The sequence below is a fragment of the Panthera pardus genome, unplaced genomic scaffold (assembly GCF_024362965.1).
Source record: "Panthera pardus isolate Hobbes unplaced genomic scaffold, ASM2436296v1 HiC_scaffold_15, whole genome shotgun sequence".
In the NCBI taxonomy this organism is placed as follows: domain Eukaryota; kingdom Metazoa; phylum Chordata; class Mammalia; order Carnivora; family Felidae; genus Panthera; species Panthera pardus.
Genome location: NW_026526710.1, coordinates 54,976,289 through 54,992,128, shown reverse-complemented (window position 1 = coordinate 54,992,128; position 15,840 = coordinate 54,976,289). Strand labels below are relative to the sequence as shown.

Below are 15,840 nucleotides of genomic sequence, written 5' to 3'. Positions count from 1 at the left end.
AAATACTCAGAGAAATAATGGTCATGTATTTTCCAAACTTGATAAAACCAAAACCCCACAATGAAAGCATATGTAAAAGTCATGCATATACAAAACTAATTTAAAGTCCACAAGATATGAAAATATACTATTGCAACATTTTTAAAAAAGTTTATGTATTTATTTTGAGAGAGAGCACAAGAGCATGAGCAGGGAAGGGATAGAGGTTGGGGGGAGAGAGAATCCCAAGCAGACTCTGCACTGTCAGCACAGAGCCGATGTGGGCCTCAATCCCACCAACCATGAGATCACAACCTGAGCCAAAATCAGGAGTCAGACAGACCCTCAACCGACTGAGCCACCCAGGCACCCCATGAAATATTTTTATGTCATATACTATAATATCACTAGAAGGAAGACTATTTTAAGGTAAGCAATCTTAAATAAACTGAACAACCACTAAAGTAACAGTGATAGCTAATAAGACACAAAAGACATGAAAAAGAATCCTAAACAAACATTCAGTTATTGCAAACAAAGGCAGAAAAAGAGGAAAGGGGGACAAAAAGCATATAAGCCATATGAAAATAGCAAAATAGTAAAGCTATACCCAAGCATATCAATAATCTCATAAATAGAAATAGTCTGGGGCACCCGTGCAGCTCAGTCAGTTAAGCGTCCAACTTTGGCTCAGGTCATGACCTCACAGCTTGTGGGTTCGTGTTCTGTGTTGGGCTCTATGCTGACAGCTCGGATCCTGGAGCCTGCTTCAGCTTCTGTGTCTCCCTCTCTCTCTGCCCCTCCCCGGCTTGCACTCGGTCTCTCTCTGTCTCTCAAAAATAAATAAATGTTAAAAAGAAGAAGAAGAAGAAGAAGAAGAAGAAGAGAAATAGTCTGGACATCCCAATTAAAAGACACTGATAGTCTGACTAACAAGATACACAAAACTATGGGACACCTACAAGAGACCCAGTGTAACTACAATGACACAAACAAGTTAGAAGTAAAAGAATGCACGACGATGTACCATGTTAAAGGTAGTCACTATCAACTATAAAGAGACTTATTTCATAATAATAAAAGACTCAACTAATCAGGAGAAAATGGCAATTATAAACATTCACAGAGTTAATTAAAAAGTCTCAAAATAGGGAAAGCAAAGATTGATACAATACAATGCAATGCAAAAGGAAATGGATACATCTATGCAAAGACCTGTACACAAATGTTCACAGCAGTTTGAGTTTTCCTAGCCAAGAACCAGGAATAGCCCAAATGTTCAGCTGGTAAAGAAACAAATCGTGATATGGCCATACCGTGGGAAACTATAAATTAATAAAGAGAATAAACTATCATGACATGTGGAAACATGAGTGAATCTCAAAAAAATTATTCTGAGTGAAAGAAACTAGACAAGAAAGAGGACTTTCTGTATGAGTCCATTTATGTAAGATTCTGGAAAATTCCAACCAATCCATAGCGACATAAAACAGAGAAGTGGCCACCTAGGTGTTGTGGGGATGGGGTGGAGAAATGAACACTGGCAGATGGGAGAGAATACAAAGAGGCATGAGGAAACTTTAAAGTAATGCATACTTTCTTATCTTGATTGCAGTGATGGTTTCATGGAAGTTCACATATGTTTAAAAAAATCAACGGTTTAAATATATATCCTGTCTGTCATATGCCAATTACATACTGTGATTGAAATTCACTGTTGATGTGGCTAAAATTAGTTGCTGTAAATGGCTATACTTATGGTCTCTGTTGATATGGCCTAAAAATAATATGAACATATATAGCAGTCTTTGCATGGTTTCTGTTTCCTTTGTCTTACAATCATCTTCTGAATGAATGGTTTTTTTATTTACTTTAAAATAGAAATAACTCTCCTAATTTGTTTTACTATTTTTTAAAAAAATTTTAATGTTTATTTATTTTTGAGAGAGAGCACATGCAGGAGAGGGCCAGAAAGAGGGAGACAGAGGATCCCAAGCAGGCTCTGTGCAATGAGCACAGAGCCTGACGTGGGGCTTGAACTCATAAGCCATGAGATCATGACCTGACCCGAAATCAAGAGTGGGGCACTTGACTGACTGAGCCACCCAGATGTCCCACTTATTTTAAAATTATTTTAAATAAGGTGAATGTTCTAGGGATGCAGTATCCAATATAATAGCCACCAGCCATGTTTAGCTATTTACATTTAAATCAATTAAAATTTTAAGAAAAGTTAAAAATTGGTCCTGAGTCACATGACTCACATTTTAAATACATAATGAGCAGTTGTGGCTGGTGGCCACCACCTTGAACAGTGCAGCTATGCAACATTTCTATCATCTCAACAAGTTATATTGTACAGTAGGTGCACACAATCAAAAGTATAAGTAATATGACTGCTAGAGCTCTGCTTTGAGACCGAATAGGTCTTGTGTAAGTCAGTTTATCCAAGCTACCCTATTTTTTTTTCATTAGTCAATTAATAGAATTGATCATTTGTAAGGTGCCTTTCTACGCCCCGCATCTAGGATTGATTCTATGAGGTAACTCTATGTTATTGGGAAAATATCTGTGGTGGAACACTAACATGTGTCTCTCACTCCATATCATGTGAACACGTACCACTTCTTTAATATAGTTTCTATTTAACATCTGCAGGGTTGATGGGTAAATAACTTCACTGTGCCTTCCTTGCCCATCTATCTAAACCAGTGCCCATCTTCGAGGTAGAATATTTTGAAAAGCAGAGAGAAAGTGAGTGGGTAAATGACAATTGAGACAAATCCATGCTAAGAGTTAGTGAGGAATTGCATCATCTTCTTCCTCAAGTTTACTGTCTCTTTTTAGAATGATTTTTCTCCACTAGGCTCTCCTACTACCACTCACTTTCTTCCTTACCAACCTGACTTTCACCAAGGTGGTTCCATTCAGCTTCAGTACCCAGCTCAATTATCATCTCCCCCAGTTTATAAGAGGACTTTACTGATGGTCTAGACTAATTCAGGTTCACTCTATCACTCCTTTTTTTTTTTTTAAACAATCATCACAGTTCTGGTTAAATAACGTATATTTAACCGTCTTACATATGTTATTAGGTTGAAGAGGGCAGTGACATTGTTTTTCTTGAAACTCTTTATCTCTTAAGTCTGGCCCAGTACCTGGTACATAGTGAATATGTAATGTGCATGTAATATATTGGTGTTGACTACCTGAAAATCAGAACTTCTATTTCACCGGGTATGGTGAAACACTCCTAAAGAGAACCACTGGGGTTGAAAGTCATCATAATATGCTTCTACACATTTTTGAGATTTAACATAGCTCTGCTGACATTGAGTCATTCTATCTTCTAGGCTCTCATGACCCATTGTCAATACCTCTATCATAGCACTTACTGCCCTGTATTGTAAATTGTTTGGCTAATGTCCAGCAATGTGAGCTTCTCAAAGGTTACCAATCATATCATTTTTTTTTGTAGTCCCTTAGTTATGATGTGTAAAGTACATTAGAATCTCAATAAATGTTAGTTCATAACATTCATGAAATATGATGTGACTTGCCATTTCGAGTTTGAAAAGAAAAGCTCAGGAGAATTCAAAAAGAATCTCTGTGGTATACTTGACTTCAGAGGCTAACCAAAGAGCTTGCTTTCAGAAGCAAACCAAAGCACAAAAGCTCAGTTTTTCACACAGTTTTTAAAGGTTGGCCAAAGGTGCCACAGATAGGTCAATTTCAGAAATTTACGCTATTAAATTAAGCATCCAAAAAGGAATTTATGTGCCCCAGGGAACATAAAAAGCCATGAGTTACACATGGATTCTTCATGAACCGTCATTTCTTTTCAAAAAGTTTTCAAGAGAAAGTTAAACTTTTGCCCTTGGTCCAATAGTTTATTTTTTGATGTGTGGTAACCTCTTCAGCTTTATTTTGAAACACTCTAAGTCATGTTATTAAATTTTGAAACTTAATCATATGATTTTTTTCTTCATTCATCTAGAGGTGAAGGTGAACACCACAGTGCAAAGATCTTTTATTACATAAAATTATTTCAAAACATCTTGATGAACTAGATAAGCCTCAAGGGCTTGAATGATGGGGTAAAATCTGGATTGATAGTCTTGATGTTTCAGAAACATTTCTTAATTACAAAATATATTTGACACACTTTTGTACTGTCTTACATTAGAATTGATGTCATAGTTTTAAGTGTATAAAGCTGATCTTCCAAATTATTTGTGAACTCTTTATTTTTAAAGTTTATTTATTTATTTTGAGAGACAGAGAGCATGAGCAGAGGAGGAGCAGAGAGAAGGAGAAAGAGAATCCCAAGCAGGCTCCGCACTATCAGCACAGAGCCTGATGCAGGGATCCAACTCATGAACCGCAAGATCACAAACTGAGCCTAAATCAAGAGTTGGATGTTTAACAGACTGAGCCACCCAGGTGCCCCTGTAAACTTTTTAAATGCCAGTTTCATGCCATTTCTTCTTTAATACTTCTTACAGTACCTAACACAGGCAGAGCATAGAGGAGGCATTTAGTGAATTATTTTTAAGCAGTATAGAGCACCTACCTTCCATCCATATCAGGATCTATTAGGACTGGACCTTCCATGGAGCCTAAATTGTATCTTTGACTGTCTCAACCATGAGAGGTTGATATTCTAGAAATATATAATGTTTGGGGCAGCCCTGTATTTTGAGGCCCTTGGCAAATTTTGAACCAGGAGGAGATTCTGCATTTTTGGTCCACCAAACCAAATATTTGCCTATCTCCTTTAATAATTCACTACATACATTGATATCACCAAGTTCAAAGGTTAGCCATCTATTGATCTATTTGTTAAATATTTTTGGAGTGCCTACCATGCGCCAGGCATTATGGAGGAACTGGGCATTCAAGGAAGAAATCTGTATCAGCAGCCAAAGGGAAGTGATAATTAGCAGGAAACTGGGAAGGGGTAATAAGACAAATAAAATGATAATTCTAATTTCTTAGGGTTTTTGTGAGGACTATATGAGATAATTATATAAAAATTACCACAGTGACTAGCACATTATATGTATTTCACATCTGGTACCAACCATTACCAGGAACTAATTGGGCCAGGCTGGAAAATCATTTTTCGTTCTACATTTTTGTGACTCAGTATCACAGATTGGTATGTAGCTGGAGAGAGTTTTCCCCAGAGTTCAGCTTGCATTTTTATCTTTATTTTTACCTCTCTCGGGATAAAAATACCTTCTCTGCTCAGTTAAGCCCATTTGCTAGATTCTGAATCATTATGCAATCTCACATCCAACACTTATCCTTAAGGAAACAAATAGGATTCACATAAGCAATGTTTCCACTTAAAACCTTGTCTCCACTTAACCATTTTCAAAACCTGTGTGTGGAGGGAATAGATAGTCTTGGGGGATCAGGGAAGATTGATTGGAGAAGTGACTATAAGTAGGTGAGGTCAGTCCTGGGGAACTGCATGTCAAAAACCCTTAGGCACTGCTACCATCCAAAGCCACAAGGTTCTTGCATGCCGAGAAAGACTTGACTGTGTCTGCTAGTCTGGGAAGAGCATGCATTGTGTTCTGCTCTTCTCTTTGAGTGTAGGTCCTTAAAACAAAATTGAACCTTCTGATTAACCATACTTTAAACTGCCTACTCTGTAGACGTCCAGAGCTTCGTATGGTATAGTAAAGAATAAGGAAGGGCAGCAGAACATTTGAGCTTTGTCTCTGACATTACGTTAGCTGAGTTATCTTGAACAAGCCGTTCATTTTGTATGAATCTCTGTTCCTTGAGGTGTCAGCAGGTGTCACCTTCTCTCCCCTTTCTACAGAGAAACGCTCTTCACCCCTAGTCTTAAGCCATGTAGTCATCTAGAAAAGGAACATAGACCAGAATTCTCAGCCATTAAATATGCACTTAGACTTATATAATATTAAATCTCATATAAAACATAAGTCGTTTCCCTAAAATATTAAGGGCACTGTATTTTTATTAGTAGCCTTTCTGTTTTATGCATAAAGATGCTATAGTCAGGCTGGCTTCAGTTGGATAGGCATTGACCTATAAAGTATGATTTAAAAACAGACCTTGGCCAACACAATATTGAAGGACAACAAAATTGAAGGACTGACACTGTGAGACATCAAACATTCAAGACATCAGATTGGTGGAAATATTTGCAAAAGATGGGGCACCTGGGTGGCTCAGTCAGTGAAGCACCCTGCCCTTGATGGGACATGATCTCACGTTTCGTGAGTTTGAGCCCTGCATGGGGCTCTGCACTGATAGTGTGGAGTCTGCTTATGATCTTCTCCCTCTCCCTCTCTCTCTCTGCCTCTCCTGTGCACTCTTGCTCTCTCTCTCTCTCCTTCCCTCTCAAAATAAATAAACTTAAAAAATATTTGCATAAGACATATCTAATAAAGTATAATATGTATTATCCAGTGTAAACATATATTGGATAACATACAAAAACTCTAAAAACTCAATAATAAGAAAACAAGCAACTCTATTAAAAAATAGGACAGACATTAGCAAACACTTTACCAAAGAAGATATATGATTGGCAAATAAGCATATACACAGGTGGTCCACCTCATTCATCACCAGGAAAATGCAAATGAAATCAATAACGACATGCCACTACACACCTATCAGAATGGTCTAAATCCAGAACACTGATGACACCAAATGCCAGCAAGGATGTGATGCAACAGGCACTATCATTGCTGACGGTTAGGAATGCAAAATGTTACAGCTACTTCGGAAGACAGTCTGGTGGCTTCTTACAGAACTAAACATACCTTTACCATATGATCTAGCAATCATGCGCCTTAGTGTTTACCCCCAAAAGTTGGAAACTTATGTTCACATTAAACCTGCACACAGATGTTTATAGCAGCTTTAGTCATAATAGCCAAAACTTGGAGGTCACCAAGATGTCCTTCAGCAGGCAAATGGATAAGTAAAATGAGCTAGGATACCTTGAGACAAAGGAATATTATTCAGTGCTAAAAGGAAATGAGTTACCAGCCATGAAGAAGCATAGAGAAATTTCAGGTGCACATTTGCTAAGTAATACAAGACAATCTGAAAAGGCTACATATCGTGTGAATCCAACTAAATGATATTCTGGAAAAGGCAAAATTATTGAGACAGTAAAAAGATCAATGTTTGACAGGAGTTGGCAGAGAGGGAGAAATGAATAAAGAGAGTGCAGAGGAATTTTAGGGCCATGAAACTGCCCCATGTGATACTATAATGGTGGATACATGTTATTATATATTTATCCCAAACTATTGAATGTACAACACCAAGATGAACCCTAATGTAAACTATGGTCTTTGGGTGATAATGATGTGTCAATGCAGCAACTGTAACAAATGTACCGCTCTGATGGGTGCTGTTGATAGTGGGAGAGGCTATGCATGTGTGGGGATAGGAAGTATATGGGAGATCTCTGAATCTTTCTGCTCAATATTACTGTGAACGTACAATTGCTCTAAAAAAAGAATTAAGTGTATTTGAAACAAACAGACAAAGAAAAACAGATCTTGGAGCATAGGTCCCATCAGCCCTGTCGTTGCTGTATAGTTTTTCTACAGGGCTTAGCCCTTCCTGCCAAGGACTTCATAATAAAATACTGTCAAGAATGGTAACACATTAAGATTCAAATCAAGGATTCACTTTTATTATAATCTGCCCAAATGTGGATTACCTTGAGTCAATAGAAAGAACAAAGGAGGATAAGAGGCTCTGTTTATGAGAGGATGCCTGGGTTGGGTACTATAGTTGGAGTGGCCCTGTATTAGGGTTTTCCAGAAAAACAGAATGAATAAGATCGATTCATTTTAAGGAATTGGTTTACCTAACTGTGGAGGCCTGATGATACTAAAATCTGATGGAGGAGGCTATCCAGCTGAACACTCAAGAAAAGTTGCAGTTTAAGTCCAAAGGCAGTCTGCTTTAGAACCAGGAAGAGCCAATGTTGCAGACGAAGTCCAAAAGTATTCTCCTACAGAATTTCCTCTTGCTCAGGGTCGATCAGGCCTTCACCAGATTGGATGAGACCCACCCACAATTTGCTTTACTCAGAGTCCACAGATTTAAATATATATCTAATATAAAGTACCCTCAGAGAAACATCGAGAATAATATTTGTCCACACATCTGGGCACTGGCATCCAACTTGACACATACAATTAACCATCACAGGCCCAAATAACAGGAAGCAATTGCAGAGTTTGGTGAAATCACCAATAATGGAATTGTCAAGAGATAGCATGGGCAATATACACTTTGTGGTTTTGTTAAATGCCAAGGATATTCATGGCAATAGGGCCTCTACAAGAACAGAGAAAGAAAATGAAATATTTTTTTCTAGCTAAATATTATGTGGAACCTATTTCTTGAGAGAGATGATACCAGTATCATCAGAAGTAAAGCATTTTTCAATAGCTGAATATGAAACTTCAGCATGTATGGCTAGACATGGCTACTTCCTTCCTTTTCTTCCTATTCAATGTGTTCTTAGAAATGAATACATAGGGAGCTAGTAAGCAAATGAAAGGCTGTAAGACAATAAATAAAATAGGTTAAACAACTTCTCCCTTTAACCCTTTGCATTTTTTAAGTGTTACATATTTATCTGTACTTCTCCCAGACCTTTATACTGCTACTAATCTTTTTGCTCCCCAATAAAAAGGTGTTACATGATGCTCTTTTGTTCACATCAGAGCAAATATCACTGATTCATACAATGTATTCCACAATCTCATCCACAGAAATGTACGCTGCCCCGTGGCATGTAAGCTCCTGTGTGTCTCCTTCACTGACATACGTTCAGGCTCTGGAATAGCATCCGGAACACAGCAAATATACAACCTTCAGTGAAAATATAGAAATTTGAGTCTGGGGTCTAGTGAGATGTTTTCAGGCCACTTTGTGTAAAGATTTAGTCTCCAAATCTATCAATAAGTTTAGAAACAACTTTATGGAAAAATGAGAAGTTGTGCCTTTGAAAAAATTGTCTCCAGCCAGTCCACTGCAGATGACACAGCATCAATTTATGAAAATAAAGGCTGAAATAGAGCTAATTCTCAAACCCTTCTCTTGGAGGTGAGAGAACAGCAGTCCAGAAAGGCTGAATAACTTTCGATAGGTTGGTTTGATGTAAAGATAACTTTACAAGTTCAGAGCGATTAACAATAGAAAGAGCTATCCTACTAATACGACGAAAACATTCTTAGAATAGCTTTTTCAAACCAGGTTCTGCATAACTTTATCCCATTCTAAGATTCCCAAAACAAAGCTCTGAGAGCAAGAACTTAAAAATATGCTTAAAAAACCCTCTTCGATTTAAACCTGCTATACCTTTTGCCTTCCTTTTTTAAAGTAATGTCTACTAAACCACATGTACAATAATACACAATTTATTTAACCCTGTGATAGCTGACTTCCCTTTTCTCAACTCTTAGATAGTTTACCCATAAAGAAAAAAAAAAAGATAATATCATTCGGCTTTGTTATGTAAGGGAATCAAATGAAATTGCAAGTGAAAGATTTTTAGAATTATGAAGCCTTTTGAAAATAATATAGTGTTTGGGGAAGGAACCACTATGAATCCAAAGAAAATATTATAAAATAGAGACCAGAGTCAGGATTTGGTTGGCCTTCCATATTACTAAAACATGGAACCCTGAAACATGAGGTAAAATTCTCAAAAAGATTCCAATTCTTTAGGTTATTTTGGAATTTTCTGCATTGATAGAGGATACAATCCCCATTTAAGGAAATTCCAGTCCAGTTTCACTCTAGGTAGCCAAGCTCCTTTTACAGTCTGCATATTTCAGGGGACAAATGGAGAAACTGTTTGTTTTGCCTTGAGGAAGGCCATAACAATTTTCATGTATCAAATTCCTAAAAGAATTTCAAGTTGTAAAAACGACTCATATGGGAATAAGGTTTTGAAATTACTTAATATGAAGGATGTTTGGCTAATAGAGTGTTCAACTTTAAGAAGGCTTAGGGAGTTTTCGATGATTTCTACAAATACGTAGAAGAGTGATTAGATTTATTCTGAATGCACCTGATGGTCAGAGAGCAGTCAGAAATAGGAACAATACCTGGACAATACAACAATTTGAGTGTAATGTAAGAGAGAAAATTTTAATAGATGGAGCTGCAGTTGGATGTCTCAATATATTTAGTTGTCCATCCTTAGGAAGTTTAAAATAGACAAAATATGAATAGCATCAATATTGCAGCAGGTCAATCCCCAGGTGAGTACTTGAACCAAATAAGCTCCAGGCTTTCTTCTTAAATTGAGGTTTGATGAGTTCAAATGAGATTTTCCTACACTCCAGGTGACTTTTGGAGCAAGACACCAGCTCTGTGATTTGTATGTAAAGAATGGTTTTGTAGCCCCTCAAATTCTATCCCAACCAAAGTCCTAACATTCCCATTAGTTATAAAACAAAAATAAAAACAAAAACAAAACTTGCCTGACTTGGGGCGCCTGGTTGGCTCAGTCAGTTGAGCATCCAACTTCAGATCAGGTCACGATCTTGAGGTTCCCGAGTTTGAGCATCAGGCTCCCTGATGTCAGCATAGAACCTCCTTCAGATCCTCTATCCCCCTCTTTCTCTGCCTCTCCCCAGCTTGTGTTCTCTCTCAAAAATAAATAAACCTTAAAAAAATTGCCTGACTTATTTGTAATATGTATAATCTATCCTGATTTGATCAATATACCCAGAAGTGATCATTCATCACCTCCAAAGACACCTTCTTCCATTATTGGATTATTGCAGTTGTCAGACGTTGTTTTTCTTCCTTTGATGAATTTGGACAAGTGAGTCCACCTCCCTCAGCCTCAGTTTTCTCATCTATAAATGAGGTAGGTGTTTAGGTTATAGTTTCTGAGTGTCCAGTGTGGGTCTAGTCACCATCAAAGACGGGCCGACTATGTAAAGAAAACTGCCATAGGTCATTCAGACATCTGCTTAGGAATCCCTCTCAATATCAGTGTTACATCTCATTAGGTAGGTTATGATCAAATATTGTTTTTAACCCAAAACTTCATTACCCAGTTTGATCATGCATCTTATTGACTAAACTTGGCTCTGAATAACTTTTAGCTATTTCCCAAAATCAGATCCCATCTGCAAGAAATGAAGATTCACCACTATCAAGGTCTTTAAAAAAGTGCTACAGGCTTTGAAGAAAGTTCCAAAACAAGAGTTCAAACAGCCTCTGAGCTATAGCAGCATCATTAAAGTAATTGCATAATTGCTCAAGGGACAATATCATTTGAAGGTGTGAGTTTGGATTTGATAAAAAAATAGTGACATAGCATATTTCATTCACAAAAATAGTAAGTAACAATATCAAGCAGCATGTAAGAAAGATGGAACATAATAAGCCTTACAAGGGTCCACAGAGGGAGGGTGATTACTATATACTGAATAGTCAAAGAAGGTTAAGTTGAAAAGATAAAATCTGTTCTACTTAGAAGAGTAGGCAGATTATTAGCATCTATTAGTATCTGTATAAAAATATATGTTTTACTTTATCAGAAGGAATTAATTGGTAATACTAGCCAGCTTTCACTCAGAAACGAGTTGAAATATGAGAGACTAGAAGAAAAGACAATTAATCTTTGCCTTGGCAGGGGTCTGCAAGGGCCAACGTCAGGAATCACAGTGACAGTGGAAGTGGGTAGAAGGGATGTTGCTCACTCTCTCCACCTCCATGGAAACATGTTCAGTTCTTTTGCCTACGAAGGCCAGCATTTTCCTAAAGTAAAATCTCACCTACCACTAACCACCACTTCCACAGATGCCCATAAACATCAATAAGAAACCAAAGCAGGGTCTACCTTGTTTGTCTGCCATAAATAATTATTTGATTCTTAAGCCTTATTTATCTACCCAAAGTTACAGCTTTTGTTTTTTTCCCCCCTAGAAAGATGCTACAGAAAGGATTCTCGATTCTGCCTTTAAAACCAGAATGGCTATAAAGTAACAAGATGTGACAAATAGAAGAATGACTGATATGTGACAAGATTATCAGAACATTAAAAAATATAGAAATGGGGGGGGTGCCAAGGGTGGCTCAGTTTGTTAAGTGTCCGACTCTTGATTTTTGTTCAGGTCGTGGTCTCACGGTTCATGAGTTCCAGCCCTGCATTGGGCTCTTTGCTGACACCATGGAACCTGCTTGGGATTCTCTTTCTCCCTCCCTTTGCCCCTCCCCTGCTCATGCTCTCTCTCTCTCTCTCAAAATAAGTAAATGAAACTTAAAAAAATATATAGAAATGGGTTCACAAAAGGAGACTGGAGATGATGAAAATGATCTTTCCTCACTTAGAAGTGTCTCTCAAGTGAAATCTACTTGCTCTTTCTATGTTTCAAAGAGAGCAGGGATGGGGAATGTCAGTAAACCCGTGTGTCACATGCATGCAAATCTCTAAGTGTTCTAAAGGTCATTTGCAACCCACATGGCTTGGCATTTGCCTTCCAGAACACTAAAAGGAATAATTTAATTAACTCTTCCAAAGAAACATAATCAGACTTGATTGGAATTTATGCCGATCAAAATATTTGAGTCTGGGACCTGGATAACTGGAAAAGAAATGATACAAAAAATATTTGATAGCTGGTGTCAGTAAATTAAGGTTGAGAAGCACTCGAAAAAGAAATCAGAATTTAACGTACAAGAGTTTGCACCTGATAAGAATTCAGTGTACCGCTTTGGTAATTTTTTTCTTAGCCCCCTTTCCCAAATTCTTAATCTCTAGAAAATGTATCAAAATGAGTCAATAGCAAAGCTTGCCTCTGAAACAGGAGACTTGACAACAAATACCACCCAACTGTCATTGTTTAAGCTTATGAGCAATTGAATCTCATTATTTCAGCCAAATTATGTTTTACTGCAGTGAGAAGCCAAAAAAAATATTTTAAACTGTTTTTTTTCTACACTTCAGATTTCAGTGATATGGACAAACATTGAGCTTTCAAGAAGGCAGGAATGTCCTTTTTAGCCAAGAGGAATCATCCCAGGAATGGTAACCAGATGTTTTTTTGACCTAAAACATGGGGGGAAAATAGCATTTTAGCCAGATTTTTATCAACCAATTTTAGAGTAGAAAAATAAACAATAGGTATTTCTAAAAGTTATGTGTATTTCCAAGGGATGTTATAGCTTTTAGAAAATGTATCTTGGTAAATGACTAAGAAGTATCATTAATAATAATAAAACCACTATAAATCAAGTGAGGTAATATGCTAAGTTATTTGCATCAATTATCTTGTTTAAATTATCATGTTAAAAATACTGTGAGGTGTTTCCACAGATAAGAAAACTCAGTCTCAAAAAGGTAAATAATGTGCTGAGGTTACCCAGGTAGTGAAGAGTTACACTGCCTTTATAATAAGTTGCAATACATTTCACACTTGCTTGGGGGAAAAGATGAATGTATTATTTCATGAATGTGAGCAGTCCAATGGCAGCTACACCCTCAGTATGGCAAAGATGTCATTGGGATTCAGTCTGTTTTCTCTATCCCTTGATCATTTTTCCTCTCTGTGTTCTTCATTCTCAGACAATATTCCTACATGATAGCAAAAAAAGTCACTAGCATACTAGGCTATATCTGTGGAGTTAGGCATTACATACTCTCAGAGATGCAAAGAAACAAAAGTATGTTGCATGTATCGCTACTCTGGTTTTGTTCTGAAGTTTCCATTAATGCTAAAGGTGGGGCCTCTTCCCACCACCTATTAAACTTAATACAGTCTTTAGTCAATGACATTACAATAGTGTTGGATGGTGACAGATGGTGGCTACACTTGTGGTGAGCATAGCATAATGTATAGAGATGTTGAATCACTATGTTGTACACCTGAAACTAATGTTAACATTGTGTGTCAACTATATTCAATTAACAAAACAAAACACAGTCTCTGCCACTTTACACTAGACTATTTTAGAGCATCTCAAGATGTTTCAGAAAACACGCAATCACATATGAGATTCAAACAATTCTCTCTGCTCAGAAATTGGCCCATCTATTTTCTCTTACCCTAAATGGTGACTGGTTATAGGAAAAGCTCATGAACCCTTATGGAGAGTGGTGGCTTGTTTACAATGAAGATGTCTATCTTCATTGGTCTTGGCATGTTCCTTGTCTGCTTGACCAAGGCTGTTGGCTCTCAATTCCCAAGACTGTTGGCTGTCTCACTCACCATAGTTTACTCCACATTATACAGAGTCTGGGGGTATAAACACGTGCAGTCTTGGGTCAACTCCCTTTTACCAGAGATGTTCTTCCATTGTGCTACTTCCTGTTCCATCTTGTTCCAGTGTTGGTTCGAAGCACTGTGTGAATCAGTCTCTTCCACCAATCTGAAATAGGAGGCAGGATGCAAGTCCTCCCTGTTTTGGATTTTCCTCTCAAACTTCATGTTTTTATCTTATAATTTTAATTTAATTTAATTTTTATGATGTTCATTTTAAGAGATAGAGTGGGAGGGCCAGAGAGAAGGACAGAGAGAATCCCAAGCAGGCTCTACACCGTCAGTGTGGAGCCTGACATGGGGCTCTAACTAGCCAACTCGCAAAGTGTGAGATCATGACCTGAGAGGAAATGAAGAGTCAGATGCTTAACTGGCTGAGCCACCCAGGCGTCCATCTCCTTTCTTTCTCAGATGAATTTCTTATATGTCATACCCTCTCCTTTCCAGTGGAACAGAATGTGTAATGCAGCAAAGAAAGTAACCACATTAGGAAGAAAGGAACATCATCAACACTGTAGTGAAGAAGATTCCTCTCTTTTGACGGCTTTTAGTAAAGTCATGAGCATGACTCATGGTGATACCATGTAGGTTCTATGTCCATTTTAAACCCATCATTATGGAAAGGAAATGGAACACTTTAATTGGCCAAGCCTGAGTTAAATGTTAATGTTAAAGAGGTAGTAGAAATGAGATACAGAGTGAGTTAGCTTCATCCAAACTGGATAGAATATCAGAGAAGAGAGTTTAGAAAGAAGGAAGAGATTTATAATAAGCTATGCACAGTTATGCTTAGCGTGCATTATGGATACAGTGGAATGACTAGTTTTACAATTAATTTACATTAATTTCCTTCTACATACTTGGAAAACCCAAGTACAGAAACATATAAAACAAGATACCTTTATCTACCTCCCTCCCTTCCTCCCTCTCTCTCTCTCTCTTTCATCTATCTACACTTTTATTTATCCCAGCAACTTGGCCTTTATTATCCTAAGGAAATAAAATCCTCAGCCTTAAAAGAAAGTTAAAAAAAAAAAAAAAGATAATCCAGTACTTCTGAGTATCCAAGGTCTTGGGTTCCAATAATAGATTTCACTTTATGAGATGTTTTTTTTTTCCAACTTACACATTAACTTTTCAGTCTAATTCCCAAGTAAATTATCCCCTCCACATCATATACCCTCCAATATATATGCATATATAAGTGCCCATTCTTCTGTGTTCGAAGCCTCATAATCAAGAAATGAGTTAAAACATCTATCCTAACCAGGTTCCTGGGTGGCTCAGTCTGTTAAGCTTTCCACTTCAGCTCAGGTGATGATCTAACAGTTCGGTTGGTGGGTTCAAGTCTCACATCGGGCTATGTACTGACAGCATAAAACCTGTTTCACATCTGTGTCTCCCTCTCTCTCTGCCCCTCTCATGTGCACTCTCTCTCTTAAAACTAAATAAACATTAAAAAAAACAAAAAAATCTACCCTAGCGACATTCTACCTTGAATTTTGGCAACAGCTTCAAATTATGTTTTTTGTTTTTTGCTTTATTTTTGTACTTAAACTCT

The 15,840-nt window shown here is 37.4% G+C and overlaps 1 long non-coding RNA gene across 1 annotated transcript in view; it reads left to right on the top strand.

Annotated features, from left to right (window-relative positions):
* LOC128777085 (uncharacterized) overlaps positions 1-14,041 on the top strand; it is a 118,460-nt gene extending 104,419 nt beyond the window's left edge. Inside the window, exon 3 of the long non-coding RNA XR_008422265.1 lies at positions 12,968-14,041. This is a non-coding gene — a long non-coding RNA (uncharacterized LOC128777085). The remainder of the gene's footprint in view (positions 1-12,967) is intronic.
* Positions 14,042-15,840: the final 1,799 nt, after the last annotated feature.